At 41.7% G+C, this 17971-nt stretch overlaps 1 pseudogene; it reads left to right on the plus strand.

Moving 5' to 3' along the window:
- The first annotated feature begins 2823 nt into the window (after positions 1-2823).
- LOC116356167 (E3 ubiquitin-protein ligase rnf8-like) lies at positions 2824-6867 on the plus strand (annotated as a pseudogene).
- Positions 6868-17971: the final 11104 nt, after the last annotated feature.

Here is a 17971-nt window from a genome sequence, read left to right on the forward strand (position 1 = left end):
ATCAGGAATCTGTCCCATTTGCAAACATACGTCTGTTGCTGTTGGTGCTTCACCCATGTCTAACCCCTTGGACAGGTTTTATGTAGTAAAAGTGAATATCTCTCAATTGTCAAAAATCTGTCCTCCCCTTTGTCTGCACCGATTACGAAAATACTTGACAATTAAAACAATATGGTGAAAGCTTATCATTAGGCTGGCTTTCACCAGGTACATTTTAGATCATACATGGGAATACATTTCTTAAATTAAAATCACTTGGAGCTGATTTCCTGGTGGTTTTACAGTCTTATGGCCCACAAGGATTTACTTTTTTGCTTAAACTTGGGGGCCCAAATAAAACCTGCGGGACACAAGTTGGGGAACCCTGCTCTGTGGTACTGTGTGCCTCTCATAGTCTGTTCTTGATTATGTGATTGTGAAGAGACCTTTGGTGGCATGTCTTGTGGGGTCTGCATAGGTGTTCGAGCTCCGTGCTATTAGTTTAAACAGACATCTCAGTGCATTCAGCATGTCAACAAGTAGTGATGAAGTCAATCTTTCCTCCACTTTGAGCCATGCGAGATTTACATGCATATTACTGTTAGCTCTCAGTGTACATTTAAGGGCCAGCCGTGTTGCCCTGTTCTGTGCCAATTGTCATTTTTTGAAGTCCCCTCTTTGTGGCACCTGACCACACGACTGAACAGTAGTCCAGATGCGACAACTAGGGCCTGTAGGACCTGCCTTGTTGATAGTGTTGTTTAAAAGGCAGAGTAGCACCTGTTCTATCAAAATGTTTTGACCTCAATTTCCCCAAAAATGTTATTACAAGATTTAGTTGAGGTTTAGGTTTTAGTGAATGATTTGTCCCAAATACAATGCTTTTAATATTTGAAATATTTAAGACCAACTTATTCCTTGCCACTCGTTCTGAAACTAACTGCAGCTCTTTTAAGTGTTGCAGTAATTTCACTTGCTGTAATAGTGGACATGTAAAGTGTTAAGTCATCCACATACATACAGTAGACACACTGGCTTTACTCAAAGCCAATGTCATGTCATTAGTAAAGATTTTTTAAAGTAAGGAGCTAAACAGCTGCCCTGGGGAATTCCTCATTCTACCTGGATTATGTTGGAGAGGCATCCATTAAAGTGTGTTCTGTTAGACAGGTAACCCTTTATCCACAATATAGCAAGGGGTGTAAAGCCACAATACACGTTTTTCCAGCAGCAGACTATGATCGATAATGTCAAAAGCCACACTGAAGTCTAGCAGAAAAGCTCCCACAATATTTTTCTTCAACTTCTCTCAGCCAATCATCAGTCATTTGTGTCAGTGCTGTGCTTGTTGAATGTCAATTTGTTTACTGTAAAATAGCATTGTATCTGGTCAAGCACAATTTTTATCCAAAAGTTTACTAAGGGGTTGGTAACAGGCTGATTTTGTAAAGGGGGCTTTAATGTTCTTGGGTAGCTGAATGACCTCTGCTTCCCCACAGTCCTGAGTGCACACACTTTCCAGTAGGATTAGATTTAAGATGTGGCAAATAGGAGTGGCAATATCGCCCGCCATTATCCTCAGTAATTTTCCATCTAAGTTGTCAGACCCCGGTGGCTTGTCATTGTTGATAGAAAAAATGTTCGCCTCTTCCACACTTACTTTACGGAATTCAAAATTACAGTGCTTGTTTTTTGATAATTTGATCGGTTATACTTGGATGTGTAGTGTCAACGTTTGTTGCTGGCATGTCATGCCTAAGTTTACAAATCTTGCCTATTAAAAAATCATTAATTGGCATTATCATTGGGTTTTGTAATGAATGAGCCATCTGATTCAATGAATGATGGAGTGCCTTTTTGCCCAAAATTTGGTTTGGCATCCAAAGCTTTTTACTATCATTCTTTTATATAATTTATCTTTGTTTTATAGTATAATTATTATTTTTTAAATTCTGTTTAGTCATAAGATTTCTCAATTTTCAGTATGTTTGCCAATCGGTTGTGCAGCCAGACTTATTTGCCATTCCTTTTGCTTCATCACTCTCAACCATACATTTTTTTAAATTCCTCATCAATCCACAGGGATTTAACACTTTTTAGTACTTTTCTTAATGGGTGCATTAAGAAAAGTAACTGGAATAAGCAATTTCATATGTGTCAAGTGCAGCCTAAGTTTAAAAAAAAAAAATCTAACCTGTTTTTGCTTTGTCATTGTGGGGTTTTGTGTGTAGGTTGATTAAAAAATATTTAATCAATTTTAGAATAAAGCTGTAATATAACAAAATGTGGAAAAAGTCAACGGGTTTGAATACTTTACGAATGCACAGTATGTTAACGTGGGCTATTGTTAGCACTTTTCTGTGATGCTTGATTATTTAAATGTCTTTACTGGGAAGCTTAGTAGAGGTAGACATGCTCAAGTTATTTATGTTAGTGCATTGTGTGAGCTGCATACAGTGGACTTCCTGCTAGGGCACATTGCCTGTGGTTCATAGGCACATGGTTAGTGCATACAATAGCTGTAGGGTAGGGATTAACTGAACTGAGCTGGGATTGGGTCATTGATAAGTCATTGTCTCAACGCAGCCAAAAGTTAGTAAAAGGATGATCCCATCACTATGCAGTAAAATGGTTAATAGACCTATAACAAAGAGTTCCACGTTACCCAGAAATGATTTGATTTTGAGATTACAGCCACGTTGGGTCTTTAATACTTTTAACATATGTTTGGCTAGAATCTTTCCTAATTTTAAAGATTGAAAATGGTTAGAAATGCCTAAAGTTGACTGACTGACTTACATATCGGCAGAAAATGCTGGTGCTGCGGGAGCGGATGAATGACACCCAGCAGTGGGTGGAGGCCCTGGAGGGGGAGTGGCAGCAGGGCGAGGGACCTGCAGAGCCAGCTGGAGCTGCTCTGGGGCCAGCTTCACAGGATGGAGTTGCTGGAAAGGTCCATCAGCGAGATGGAGAAGCTCCTCTGGGTGAGACTCACTGGGGGATATCGGGATCTGACAAATCACAATTCCTGCTTTTTCACTTTAATAATGTTTACATATATTGCATTACTCGTCTCATATGTATATACCATTTCCTATTCTACTTTATCTTAGTCTATGCTGCTTTGACATTGCTTGTCCATATATTTATATATTCGTAATTCCTTTACTTAGATTTCTGTAGGTATATGTTGTGAAATTGTTAGATATTACTTGTTATATATTACTACACTGTCGGAGCTAGAAACGCAAGCACAACCGCTATAACATCTGCTAAAGATGTGTGTGACCAAAAATATATATATATATCTGACATTTATTCTCCATTCACATAGACTGAACAAAAATATAAACATGATAAGTAATGTGTTGGTCGCATGTTTCATGAGCTGAAATAAAAGATGCCCAGAAATTTTCCATACGCACAAAAACGTATTTCTCTAAAATATTGTGCACAGATTTGTTTAGATCCCTGTTAGTGAGTATTTTTTTGCCAAGATAATCCATCCACCTGACAGGTGTGGCATATCAGGAAGCTGATTAATCATGATCATTACAAAGGTGCACCTTTGCTGGGGACAATAAAAGACCACTAAAATGTACTGTTTTGTCACACAACATAATGCCACAGATGTCTCAAGTTTTGAAGGCACATGCATTTGACATGCTAACTGCAGGAATGTCCACCAGAGCTGTTGCCAGATAATGTAATGTTAATTTCTCTACCATAAGCCGCCTCCCATGTCATTTGACAATTTGGCAGTACATCCAACTTGCCTAACAAACGCAGACCACATGTAACCATGCCAGCCCAGAACCTCCACATCAGGCTTCTTCACCTGCGGGATCGTCTGAGACCAGCCACCCGGACAGCTGATGAAACTGAGGTTTTGCACAACCAAATCATTTCTGCACAAACTGTCAGAAACCGTCCCAGGGAAGCTAATCTGCGTGCTCATCGTTCTCACCTTGGTCTTGACCTGACTGCAGTTCAGTGTCCTAACCAACTTCACTGGGAAAATACTCACCTTCGATGGCCCCTGGCATGCTGGAGAAGTGTGCTCTTCACGGACTAATCCCGGTTTGAACTGTACCTGTCGTATGGCGTCATGTGGGCGAGTGATGTGGTGAATGTTGTGAAGGGAGTGCCCCATGGTGACGGTAGGGTTATGGTGTGGGCCGCTACAGACAATGAAAATAATTACATTTATTTATGGCAATTTGCATGCACAGAGATACCGACGAAATTGTGAGGCCCATTGTCTTGCCATTCATCTGCCACCATTACTTTATGTTTCAGCATGATCATGCACTGCCCTATGTCGCAACGATCTGTGTACAGTTCCTGGAAGCTGAAAATGTTCCAGTTCTTCCATGGCCTGCATACTCACCAGACATGTCACCCATTGAGCATGTTAGGATGCTCTAGAACGACATGTACGACGGCATGTTAACTTCGCAAAGCCATTGAAGAGGAGTGGGACAACATTCCACAAGCCACAATAAACTGCCTGATTTAACACTGTGAAGGAGATGTCACACCAGATAATGACTGGTTTTCTGATCCACATGGCCAAAAGGATGTGGACAACCCATTCAATATTGTGCATCCTGCTTTTTCAGCCATACCCGTTGTTGACAGGTGTATAAAATTGAGCACACGGCCATGCAATCTCCACAGACAAACGTCAGAAGAGCTCAGTGACTTTCAACGTGGCACCATCATAGGATGCCACCTTTCCAACAAGTCAGTTATTCAAGTTTCTTCACCATCTGGCAGTCCTTCGGACGAATCTGGGTTTGGCAGATGCCAGGACATCTCTACCTGCCCCAATGCATAGTGCCAACTGTCAAGTTTGGTGGAGGAGGAATAATGGTCTGGGGCTGTTTATCATGGTTCGGGCTAATCTCCTTAGTTCCAGTTAAGGGAAATACAATGACATTCTATGCTTCCAACTTTGTGGCAACAGTTTGGGGAAGGCCCTTTCCTGTAAGTCCCCACAGCAATGTTCCAACATCTAGTGGAAAGCCTTCCCAGAAGAGTGGCGGCTGTTAGAGCAGCAAAGTGGGGACTAACTCCATATTAATGCCCATGATTTTGGAATGAGGTGTTCATAACGGCATATGCTTGTTTTAAAGGTGCAAAAAAACACAGCATGAAGAGATTGGTTTGAAAAAACTGCTGGAGGAGGCTTTGCAAGAGGTGAGCAACAGAAAACATTCAGCTTTTGTATTAAAGGTGACCTGATGTAACCATAATAGTGTAACCAATCTGTTTGCAATCCAATCCATATAGCAAAGAAAAGTCATAGAGGAAATTGCACTCTCGAGACAAGGCTTTGAGGACATCCTCAAGGCCAAAGACAAAGAGCTGCAGGTGACAAAAGTAAGCTACCCCCACCTCACTCAATTTAATTTCCTAACCCAGTTGAATTACTGACTTCACTTGGATGACAATAAATCGGTGAGGTTTCAAGCCAATGTTTTGTCTTGCAGGAAAAGAAGGAGAAGGTCGAGAGCTCAAAAGGAGGAGGTGGTAAAGCAAATGACGGAGGTGCTGGAGAACGAACAATGCATCATTTGTTCTGAGCTCTTCATTAGGGTAAATACCAGTCTTACGTCATTCCCATTTGATAGCAATAAGTGTCTCGTACTGTTCAGTTTACTTCTCTGTCTGGAATTATAGCTTCTGACTGGAAGATGCTTTATTGTAATCTCAATCTGTAATCCCAATTTTATCACAATGAAAGATTATTTTAAAGGCCCATTGCAGATGTTTTTATCTGAATATCAAAACGTTTCTGGGTAACAATTTAGTACCTTACTGTAATAGTTTACCATTCAAATGGTAAAAAATGTATATGTAGAAATAGCCAAAAATATATATGTAATACATTTGCTAGGGCTGAGTGGTTTGAATGGGGAGGGGAAAACTAGTTGTTATTGGCAGAGAGGTTTGGCGCTCTCTTTATTAGTCTAATTAAACTTACACCACCTGGTGATGTCACCAGGCAAGCCAAAACTCAAAGCATGCAAACCCTGTTGATTGTGTAGACTGTATTTTTTAACCAGCAACTATCAGAAAATAACACAGATGAAATATTTTTGTGCTTTTACAGTGTTAGTTTCGTCTGTTGTACAAGAATACAAAACACAGGTAAAACAGAATTGATTGCTCTGCGCATTTAATCAGAGTCGTTTGGTTTCGATCCTCGATCTCCCCTACAGGCAGACGGTTAACTGTGCCCACAGCTTCTGCCTGCACTGCATCAGAGAGTGGCGAAAGCGGAAGGATGAGTGCCCTATCTGCTGGAAGGCCATCCTGTCGCAGAGCCGTTCGCATGTGCTGGTCAACTGCATCGACCGCATGGTGGAGCAGTTCATCCCCGACATGAAGCAGCGTCGCCTGGTGCTCATCACCGAGAAGAAAGGTGAGAGGTATGTTCACCCTGCTCCTAGGTTCGCAGAGGTTGTTAAAATTCATTGATGGCGATGTGGATGGATAGATGGATGTTTAAGTGAATTGCAAGGACCATATCCACTTGTTGTAAAAAATAGAGCTATGGTCCCTGCAATTCCCTATGCACTCATTTTGATTTCTGTTTTCACTCAGAAACATCCAACCATCTGCCACATCTCCACCCATGAATTCTAGGGTCGTGTTCAGTAGGGAGCAAATGTTTTTAAATGGGGAGCTACCTGTCCAATAACAGATTCTCATTTTCCATTGCAATACATTTTGCTATGGTGTGTCCTACCGAACACGACCCAGGTCACTGTGGGTCTATGAAGGCTCATGATGCCTTCCACTGTCTCTTTCCACACAGCCCAGCCGGGGGAGCTGATGGTGATCCATGAAGACAGTAGCAATAGTAGCAGCACTAAGTGACCTCTCCATGGATAGCTTCAGCTCCATAATCTCTCTGGAAGAGTGCGACCATTGGGGCTCCAACGACAATTCCAATGAGTACAATGACGAGGTTTAGCCCATTTGACATTGTTACATGTTACTTTTTTATTCATTTGAAATGAAATGTTCAGGCTAAGACAGTCATAGAGAATGCAGAGAATTGAAGAAAGTCCGTCCTTGCCAGGAAACCAACGCACTCGATATTGTACGACAAATACCGTTAGTGTTATATTTTTTGTACAAATGTATTTTTTGTTTATTTATTTTTTCCAATGAAACAGAATATAAAATGTTACTTCATTAATTTGAATAGTCACAAAATGAATCTGCCAAGAAATGGAAACTTGGTGGCGCCAGGCCAGTTAAACATTTTTGTGAGCTTAACCGTGGTCATTGTTCATTTACCTTTTTTTTATATGATGGTGAGGGGCTTATTGGTAAACAAATTACAAAACCATATAATATTGATACAATATAATCTGCTCTTAAGACCAGACAGGGTGACTTTGTTTAAGAGCTTTGGACTAGTAACCGAAAATACCCATCTGACTAGGTGAAAAATATATCTGTGCCCTTGAGCAAAGCCCCACTTAACCCCAATTGCTCCTGTAAGTCACTCTGAATAAGTGTATGATGAATGCCGAAATTATTACATTTATTTTTAGAAGTGTGTGCCATAGAATGCCTAAGTCTGACTTGGAAAGGCAATATTTTATCTATGTAAGCCATGTCTTGAATACACAGAGCATGGCATGCATACATCCTGACAGTACCTCTAGTTTGCCTAAATTCCACTGATCTCAAATTGCACCGTCCATCTACTCTTTGGCAATTTTACACATCACCACATTGACTAGCAACCAATGCAACTGCTCCTTGTGCCATGAAGGCAAAATGGAAAACTGTGATTGCACCACCACCCCAACAATAATGCAGGAAACATTACTGGTACTCTTCATAGACAAACAGATTCTGTGTTAAATAAAGATGGCCTGTATTACATTTTCCAAGAGCAAAGCTCTTATCTGTATGAAACTGCCGGCACTCAGTGAGCTATATGGGCCAATATCCTACTGTGCTATATGGGGCAGCAGTTCTGGAAGTTTGATGGCATCCCATTTTAAACTGTTCTCTATTGACAATCTTTTTTTCAACCATAGATTTTGTGTCTCCTGCCAATTCTACTTAACTACCAAAGTGAATGATGAAGTTCAATGGTTTGTTAGTTCAACATATGCAGATTTCCCCCACAGTGTTTCATGAAACCTGTTTGGTTCTTCAGACACAATGGGGCGAAAATCCAAACAAACAACATTACCATGCTGTGTAGACTCATGGATGACACTGGAATTTCCCACAGATTATTCTACTACCAGTTCCAGGCAAGACCAGATGCAGCCTCATATCCCGAGTGCATTTCAGCGCCTGCTTCCAGAGCCCTGCTCCTCTCCTGCTCTGTCAAGCCAGCCCTTGTCATGCCAGTCCATTTGAAGCTGAGTACAATGGAAGCGTGTCTGTCATGCTACATTACATGAGGATGACAGCGACGGACAGCCCCGGGGCCCAAGTCAGAGCTTCCTCCCGCCTTCCTCCTCCAAGAGCCTCTGCCATGATGTGTCATGAAAAGAGCGATGTAAGCAACAGTTACCCCCATCCCTCTCTCTCTTGTGCACTCTCTCTCTCCGTTCCGCCTGTCTTTTTCTGTCTTCCCCCTTCTTCCCTCATTGCACTGAAGCGTTTGGGTCGTGTCCTATTAAGCTACTGAGTAGGGTTACTCATCACATTACATAATTAAACAAAGATCCTCCTAATACACCATATAATGGACCTTAGGCCTACAGTGTCATGATAACGTTAAGCACTGCCCCTGCCTAACCCCTTCTCCCACTATATATACTGAACAAAAATATAAATGCAAAAATCAACAATTTCAATGATTTTACTGAGTGTACAGTACAGTCGTGGCCAAAAGTTTTGAATGACACAAATATTAATTTTCACAAAGTCTGCTGCCTCAGTTTGTATGATGGCAATTTGCATATACTCCAGAATGTTATGAAGAGTGACCAGATGAATTGCAATTAATTGCAAACTGAATCCCCAAAAAACATTTCCACTGCATTTCAGCCCTGCCACAAAAGGACCAGCTGACATAGTCAGTGATTCTCTCGTTAACACAGGTGTGAGTGTTGACGAGGACAAGGCTGGAGATCACTCTGTCATGCTGATTGAGTTTGAATAACAGACTGGAAGTTTCAAAAGGAGGGTGGTGCTTGGAATCATTGTTCTTCCTCTTTCAACCATGGTTACCTTGAAGGAAACACATGCCGTCATCATTGCTTCGCACAAAAAGGGCTTCACAGGCAAAGATATTGCTGCCAGTAAGATTGCACCTAAATCAACCATTTATCAGATCATTAAGAACTTCAAGGAGAGCGGTTCAATTGTTGTGAAGAAGGCTTCAGGGCACCCAAGAAAGTCCAGCAAGTGCCAGCACCGTCTCCTAAAGTTGATTCAGCTGCGGGATCAGGGCGCCACCAGTACAGAGCTTGCTCAGGAATGGCAGCAGGCAGGTGTGAGTACATCTGCACGCACAGTGAGGCGAAGACTTTTGGAGGATGGCCTGGTGTCAAGAAGGGCAGCAAAGAAGTCACTTCTCTCTATGAAAAACACCAGGGACAGACTGATATTCTGCAAAAGGTACTGGGATTGGACTGCTGAGGACTGGGGTAAAGTCATTTTCTCGGATGGATACCCTTTCTGATTGTTTGGGGCATCCGGAAAAAAGCCTGTCCGAAGAAGACAAGGTGAGCGCTACCATCAGTCCTGTGTCATGCCAAAAGTAAAGCATCTTGAGACCATTCATGTGTGGGGTTGCTTCTCAGCCAAGGGAGGGGGCTCACTCACGATTTTGCCTAATAACACAGCCATGAATAAAGAATGGTACCAACACATCCTCCGAGAGCAACTTCTCCCAACCATCCATGATGAACAGTTTGGTGACGAACAATGCCTTTTCCAGCACCTTGCCATAAGGCAAAAGCGATAACTAAGTGGCTCAGGGAACAAAACATTGATATTTTGGGTCCATGGCCAGGAAACCCCCCCCAGAGCTTAATCCCATTGAGAACTTGTGGTCAATCCTCAAGAGGCGGGTGGACAAACAAAAACCCACATATTCTGACAAACTCCAAGCATTGATTATGCAAGAATGGACTGCCATCAGTCCAGAAGTGGCCCAGAAGTTAATTGACAGGGCGGATTGCAGAGGTCTTGAAAAAGAAGTGTCAACACTGCAAATATTGACTCTTTGCATCAACTTGTCAATAAAAGCCTTGGACGCTTTTGAAATGCTTGTCATTATACTTCAGTATTCCATAGTAACATCTGACAAAAATATCTAAAGACACTGAAGCAGCACATTTTGTGAAAATGTATATTTGTGTCATTCTCAAAACTTTTGGCCACGGCTGGTTTCAAATGACCCCGCTGGTGAAGAAGGTCCTGGGCTGTCGTAGTTACTGGGCTGGTCATGAGGCAGGTTGGACATACTGCCAAATTCTCTAAAATGACTTATGGTAGAAAAATAAACATTAAATTCTCTGCCATTTGCTCTGGTGGACATTCCTGCAGGCAGCATGCCAATTGTACACTCCCTCAACTTGAGACATCTGTGGCATTGTGTTGTGACAAAAAAAGTGGCCTTTGTCCCCAGAACAAGGTGCACCTTTGTAATGATCATGCGGTTTAATCAGCTTCTTGAAATGCCACACCTGTGTCAGGTGGATGAATTATCTTGAAAAATGAGAAATGCTCACTGTCAGGGATGCTAACACATTTGTGCACAAGTTTGAAATAAGCTCTTTTTGCATATGGAACATTTCTGTGATCTTTTATTTCAGGGACCAGCACTTTACGTTTATTTTTGTTCAGGTGAATTTTGTCCTGTATGCTAGCACCTAATATTGTATATAAGATGTGTCATTGATGCATACTGCCAAACAAAAAGCTTTAAGCCAAGTAAACATCCTATTCCCACTGTTCTATATCCGCTCGGGGCTGTTAGGAGAGTCAGCATAGTGCTGCTGTGCTAAACTGACATGCCTCTGTATGCGGCTGTAGAGCCATTGAAGAAACAAGCTTCACTCAATGAAGTGTGGCTGCAGCAGGCAGACTCGGAGAGAGGTACACAGGCTCCAGATGAGTGTTACTGACAGAAAATTAGGACCCAGAGGCTTTTTGTGTTGTCAGAGCCCCACCTCCCCGGAGACCCCCTAGTGCTGCAGCTGATAAGACCACTAGTACAACTCCAGGCATCAGTGGCTATTGTTTTAGGGCTAAGGATGGCTGATCAAGCTATTTGTGTGTGTGTCTAGACTACAATGTATTATTTATTCTGCAGGATCTGAATGTATACTAGTGTGACCTAAACATCTTATTACAATAGCTCCCCCGTTTTGGCTATTACTCAACTCTTCAGATAGGCTATACATTCATGGCTCAACATTTATCAGAATTATCAGGTTGTATGTTTGTGTACTAGCACATAGTACTGATAAGATGTGTTATGTTTTGGTGTGTGTGATTATTTTATTAAACAAATGAAAAATCCATTGCAAGACATCAATATGAGGTAATTCCAACATGGTTTTAAACTAGATAATCTGCTCCATTATTTAGATGCTTTGGGATGGATGATGGTTCCTTTCCAAATGCATATTATCCAAAGGCCTCATTCAATCTGCCAGTTTGGTCACATGGTCCCCACATTAGGATCATGGCAGAGCTACACTGCATCTAAAGTTCCATGTGGACAGTATGTGCTGTGAATCGCATGCAGGCAGAGTTACTATGTCCACCCCACTCTGCAGTAACACTGTTCACACCCTGTCCCTTTTTCCTTCCCCAATTGCCATGGTAAGGCAGCCTCTGAGTAAGACATTGATCAAATGTATTAAAGTCATACATTATGGCTTTGTGTTATGTAATCAAATATTGTATATTTTGAGCAGTAGACCTACATTGGATAGTAATTTATCCAAACGAGTGCTTTGAGGGTAATTTGTGTAAAAAAAGATGGCCAAGTAATTGTAATTACACGTTTATAGTCTTGTTGTGAGACAGGCCGTGACATCACTGTGGAGTTTCCCTGTAGGGATGTCCTTGAGCTGCCACCAACGCTTCATCTGATCATAAATTAGGAAAAAGGTTTATGATATGAGAATCAGCTCTACTGGCTGAAATTTCTGCTATTAGGCTTTAATACTTACTGACAGTGGCGAACCGTCATTCAGGGCAAGTGGGGCAGAAGTTATATATGTATATCAGCAAAAAAAATAAACATCCTCTCACTGTCAACTGTTTATTTTCAGCAAACTGTTTTTCTTTGCAGAGTTTCTTTCATTATGCTTTTTTGCAGAAGTTTACTGACACCGGCCATATTTAACGGGTGTTGTACATGTTAGCTAACGAGCAAGCCAGGTAACATTAGCTAGTTAAACAACCATGAACAGTATCAACAATGCCAAAGTGCTGGGATTTAACCAACCATGTTCAATATTAGCTAGCTAACATTAAGCTCTAACTAGAACGGCAATTGGCTCTGGGAAACGAATAACGTCAGCTACGGAGCCAGCCAGCTAACTTTAGCTAGCTAACAGTACACTTTAGCTTGAAATTAAACCACTTTCTATAATCTTTAGAAAACGTATAATATCTGAAAATGTAGCTAGCTAATTTACCTGTATACGTCATGCATGATGGACTCGTCTCCCTGTCAGGAATGCCATGCCACGGTTGCCCTTAATTTGAACATGTAATCCAGAGACAGGTGGGTTTCTCCATCTCTTTAGCTATCATACTCTGATTCCACTGATTTCAAAACTTGATCTTCCAGAAAGTGGAGAGCAACAATTACTCAGCTCCACTACACAGTACATATTTTTGAAAAGCCGCGTTTGACAGGATTACCAACACAGACTGACGATCTCAAATAGACAGAAGCCTTCTATGGCAGACCAATCCGAATTCCTCTCTCAGCATGTCCAGCTCACTATCTCAGCCAATCATGGCTATTGGGAAGGTAGCTTCTTTTTCTGTGGCTTAACCAACAAGGCTTGTGGCATACACGTTTATTATAAAAAATTCAAAAAATTATGTTCAAACCGCTCTTCTGTGAAGTCCTGACTTGAAACATACGCCTAGTTTCCTGAATCGGGTCACATTTGTGGAATTTCTTTACTTAATGTGTTTGAGCCAATCAGTTGTGTTGTGACAAGGTAGGGGTGGTATACAGAAGATAGCCCTATTTGGTAAAAGACCAAGTCCATATTATGGCAAGAACAGCTCAAATAAGTAAAGAGAAATGACACTCCATCATTACTTTAAGACATGGTCAAACAATCCGGAAAATTTCAGGAACTTTGAAAGTTTCTTTAAGTGCAGTCGCAAAAACCATCAAGTGATATGAAGAAACTTGCTCTTATGAGGACCGCCACAGGAAAGGAAGACCCAGACTTACCTCTGCTGCAGAGGATAGGTTCATTAGAGTTAACCACCTCAAATTGCAGCCTAAGTAACAGACACATCTCAACATCAACTGTTCAGAGGACACTGCGTGAAACAGGCCTTCATGGTCGAATTGCTGCAAAGAAACCACTACTAAAGGACACCAATAAGAGGAAGAGACTTGCTTGGGCCAAGAAACATGAGCAATGGAAATCTGTCCTTTGGTCTGATGAGTCCAACCGCTGTGTCTTTGTGAGATGCAGAGTAGATTAAAGGATGATCTCCACATGCCAAATCAAATTTTATTGGTCACATACACATGGTTAACAGATGTTAATGCGAGTGTAGTAAAATGATTGTGCTTCTAGTTCCGACAGTGGAAAAACAAAAATACTGCATAGTTTCCTAAGGACTCTTAGCAAGGTGACCATCTATGTCGGCGCCATCATGCTAACCGTGAAGCATGGAGGAGGAGGTGTGATGGGGGGGTGAGTGCTTTGCTGGTGACACTGTCTGTGATTTATTTAGAATTCAAGGCACACTTAACCAGCATGGCTACCACAGCAATCTGCTGCAATACACGCTCCCATCTGGTTGGTGCTTATTTGTTTTCCAATAGGGTAATGACCCAAAACACACCTCCAGGCTGTGTAAGGGCTATTTGACCAAGAAGGATGGTGCTGCATCAGATGACGTGGCCTCCACAATCAACCAACCTCAACCCAATTGAGGTGGTTTGAGATGGGTCGGACTGCAGAGTGAAGGTAAAGCAGCCAACAAGTGCTTAGCGTGTGTAGGAACTTACTTCAAGACTGTTGTAAAAACATTCCAAGTGATGCTGATTGAGAGAATGCCAAGAGTGTGCAAAGCTGTCAAGGCAAAGGGTGGATACTTTGAAGAACCTCAAATATAACATATATTTTGATTTGTTTAATACTTTTTTTTCGGTTACTACATGTTTCATGTGTTATTCCTAGTTTTGATGTCTTCACTTAGTCTACAATGTAGAAAATAGTAAAAATAATGAAAAACCCTTGAATGAGTTGGTGTGTCCAAACTTTTCACTGGTACTGTATGTAAAGTGTAATATTGTGATGCAAACTCAAAATTGAATACATTTCAACTCTATATCTGACAGTAATTTGAGAAACAGAAGCTCCTCAACTGGCAGCTTCATTGAAATAGTACCTGCAAAACACTAGTCTCAACATCAACAGTGGAGGTGACTCCGGGATGCTGGCCTCCTAGGCAGAGTTCCTCTGTCCTGTGTCTGTTCTTTTGTCCATCTTAATCTTTTTTTTTATTGGCCAGTCTGAGAGATGCCTTTTTCTTTGCAACTCTGCCTAGAAGGCCAGCATCCCGGAGTCGCCTCTTCACTGTTGATGTTGAGACTGGTGTTTTGCGGGTACTATTTAATGAAGCTGCCAGTTGAGGACTTGTGAGGCATCTGTTTCTCAAACTAGACATTCTAATGTACTTGTCATCTTGTGCAGTTGTGCACCGGGGCCTCCCACTCTTTCTATTCTGGTTAGGGCCAGTTTGTGCTGTTCTGTGAAGGGAGCAGTACACAGCGTTGTACGAGATCTTCAGTTTCTTGGCAATTTCTCGCATGGGATAGCCTTCATTTCTCAGAACAAGAATAGACTGACAAGTTTCAGAAGAAAGGTCTTTGTTTCTGGCCATTTTGAGCCTGTAATTAAACCCACGAATGCTGATGCCTCAGATATCAACTAGTCTAAAGAAGGCCAGTTTTATTGCTTCTTTAATCAGGACAACAGTTTTCAGCTCTGCTAACATAATGGCAAAAGGGCTTATTAATTATTAATTTGCCTTTTAAAATGATAAACTAACACAACGTGCCATTGGAACACAGGAGTGATGGTTGCTGATAATGGGCCTCTGTACGCCTATGTAGATATTCCATAAAAAATCAACTGTTTCCAGCTACAATAATCATTTACAACATTAACAATGTCTACATTGTATTTCTGATCAATTTGATGTTATTTTAAAGGACAAAAAAATAGCTTTTCTTTAAAAAACAAGGATATTTCTAAGTGACCCCAAACTTTTGAATGGTAGTGTACTTCAAACACATGGTTTCCAGGTATTTTGATGCGATTCCATGTGCTCCGTTCTGGCCATTTTTATGAGCAGTTGTTCCCTCAGCAGCCTCTTGATCCACAGATATACATGTTAAATAAGCGAATGATCCAGCAGTTACCCCAGTACTTGGGAAAAACACATTTTCTGAAAACATGTCATTAACTAAAAAAGTGTAAACTGTAGACACTTTTTTGGCTTCATAGTTTGTTTGCCTATGCATGACCATCATCCACATACCACATCTTTACCAAACTTTGCTTTTAAGTGCCAGTAATTGGCCATTGTTCTTAGGGGGGACTTTTACCCCACATTACCCTATTATGAGGATTCTGTGTTATGCCCTATAGCCCGTTACCATATATGTGATTGAATATTATCTGCTGTTGGCTTGTGTGGATGTATGTATGTGTTATGCAACATAGCTGACTTGAAACATTGTTAACAGTTTCAGGGCCATGGGCCTTTCTCATGATGGCAAAATACAGAATAACATGAAGACAACTGTGCAATGAGTTGGGGGGGGCACATTCAGAACGTAGTGTTGCGAGAACAAACGGTCTTTTGTTAGATAACAGGAGCCAGGTGCGAGATAACGGTATCGAGCATGAGCGCATAGATATTCTTCACAGCAACAGTTACATCTATCAACTGAAGCGCTTAGGGGGCTGGGACCAGCCTCTGCGCCAACAATCAACGATAGGCTGGGTGAGTCTAAACCACGCCCAGTCTCTACTCTGACAGCCCGGCTCGGAAGCAGGAACTACTTCTGTTATCAGAGTATATTATAATATCTTTGTCAGGAACAAGTCAGTTCTCTGTTTGCCCTGCGAGGTGGGACAGAGAACCCGTATATACAAAAATTTCATTTACCACTTATTGCTTAGCTAATAAAAAATACATAGTATACAATCGGTGACTCATTGTCATATTTATCCTGATACCAGATTCGAATTGACGCAACTCTAACACTATACATAGGACATGTCATAATTGGGGCAGTAGAATAGCTACTAATTTTGACTACGGTGTGCTTGCATACTCACCATAGCATTATATTTCATTTAACCCATTCTTAGACGGTAGCTAACTACCTTTAGTGCCTATTGACGATAGTATCTTCTGGCTGGGAGAGTTTTCTTAAGAGCCTCGACACTCGTTCTGAACGTTAGAACGCATCGCCTGTTACATTCCTTGTTTCCAAAACTGTATCTTTCATATTAGTGAGAAATACAAAAAAAAATGCATTTGGAAAGTATTCAGATCCCTAACCTTTTTCCACTTTTTGTTACGGTATAGCCTTATTCTAAAATGGATTAAATAAAAATGTTCCCTCAATCTACACACAACCCCATAATGATAAAGCGAAAACGGGTTTAGACATTACGTTTATTTTTTTAACAAACATACCTTTTTTACATGAGAATTTAGACCATTTGCTATGAGACTCACAATTGAGCTCAGGTGCATTCTGTTTCCATTGATCATCCTTAAAATGTTTCTACAACTTCATTGGAGTCCACCTGTGGAAAATTCAATTGATTGGACATGATTTGGAAGGGCACACACCTGTCCCACAGTTGACAGTGCATGTCAGAGCAAAAACCAAGCCATCAGGTCGAAGGAATTGTCCGTAGAGCTCTGAGATAGTATTGTGTTAAGGCACAGATCGGGCGGAAGGGTACCAAAAAAATTCTGCAGCACTGAAGGACCCCAAGAACAAATCAAATCAAATGTATTTATATAGCCCTTCGTACATCAGCTGATATCTCAAAGTGCTGTACAAAAACCCAGCCTAAAACCCCAAACAGCAAGCAATGCAGGTGTAGAAGCACTGTGGCTAGGAAAAACTCCCTAGAAAGGCCAAAACCTAGGAAGAAACCTAGAGAGGAACCAGGCTATGAGGGGTGGCCAGTCCTCTTCTGGCTGTGCCGGGTGGAGATTATAACAGAACATGGCCAAGATGTTCAAATGTTCACAAATCACCAGCATGGTCAAATAATAATAATCACAGTAGTTGTCGAGGGTGCAGCAAGTCAGCACCTCAGGAGTAAATGTCAGTTGGCTTTTCATAGCCGACTCCTGCTGTCTCTAGAGAGTTGAAAACAGCAGGTCTGGGACAGGTAGCACATCCGTTGAACAGGTCAGGATTCCATAGCCGCAGGCAGAACATTTGAAACTGGAGCAGCAGCACAGCCAGGTGGACTGGGGACAGCAAGGTGTCATCATGCCAGGTAGTCCTGAGGCATGGTCCTAGTGCTCAGGTCCTCCATCATCCATCACAGTGGCCTCCATCATTCCTAAATGGATGAAGTTTGGAACAACCAAGACTCTTCCTAGAGCTGGCCGCCCAGCCAAACTGCGCAATCGGGGGAGAAGGTTCCTGGTCAGGGAGGTGACCAAGAACCCGAAGGTCACTCTGACAGAGCTCCATGGTTCCTCTGTGGAGTTGGGAGAACCTTCCAAAAGTACA

This window comes from Oncorhynchus kisutch, linkage group LG21, assembly GCF_002021735.2.
Source record: "Oncorhynchus kisutch isolate 150728-3 linkage group LG21, Okis_V2, whole genome shotgun sequence".
NCBI lineage: Eukaryota > Metazoa > Chordata > Actinopteri > Salmoniformes > Salmonidae > Oncorhynchus > Oncorhynchus kisutch.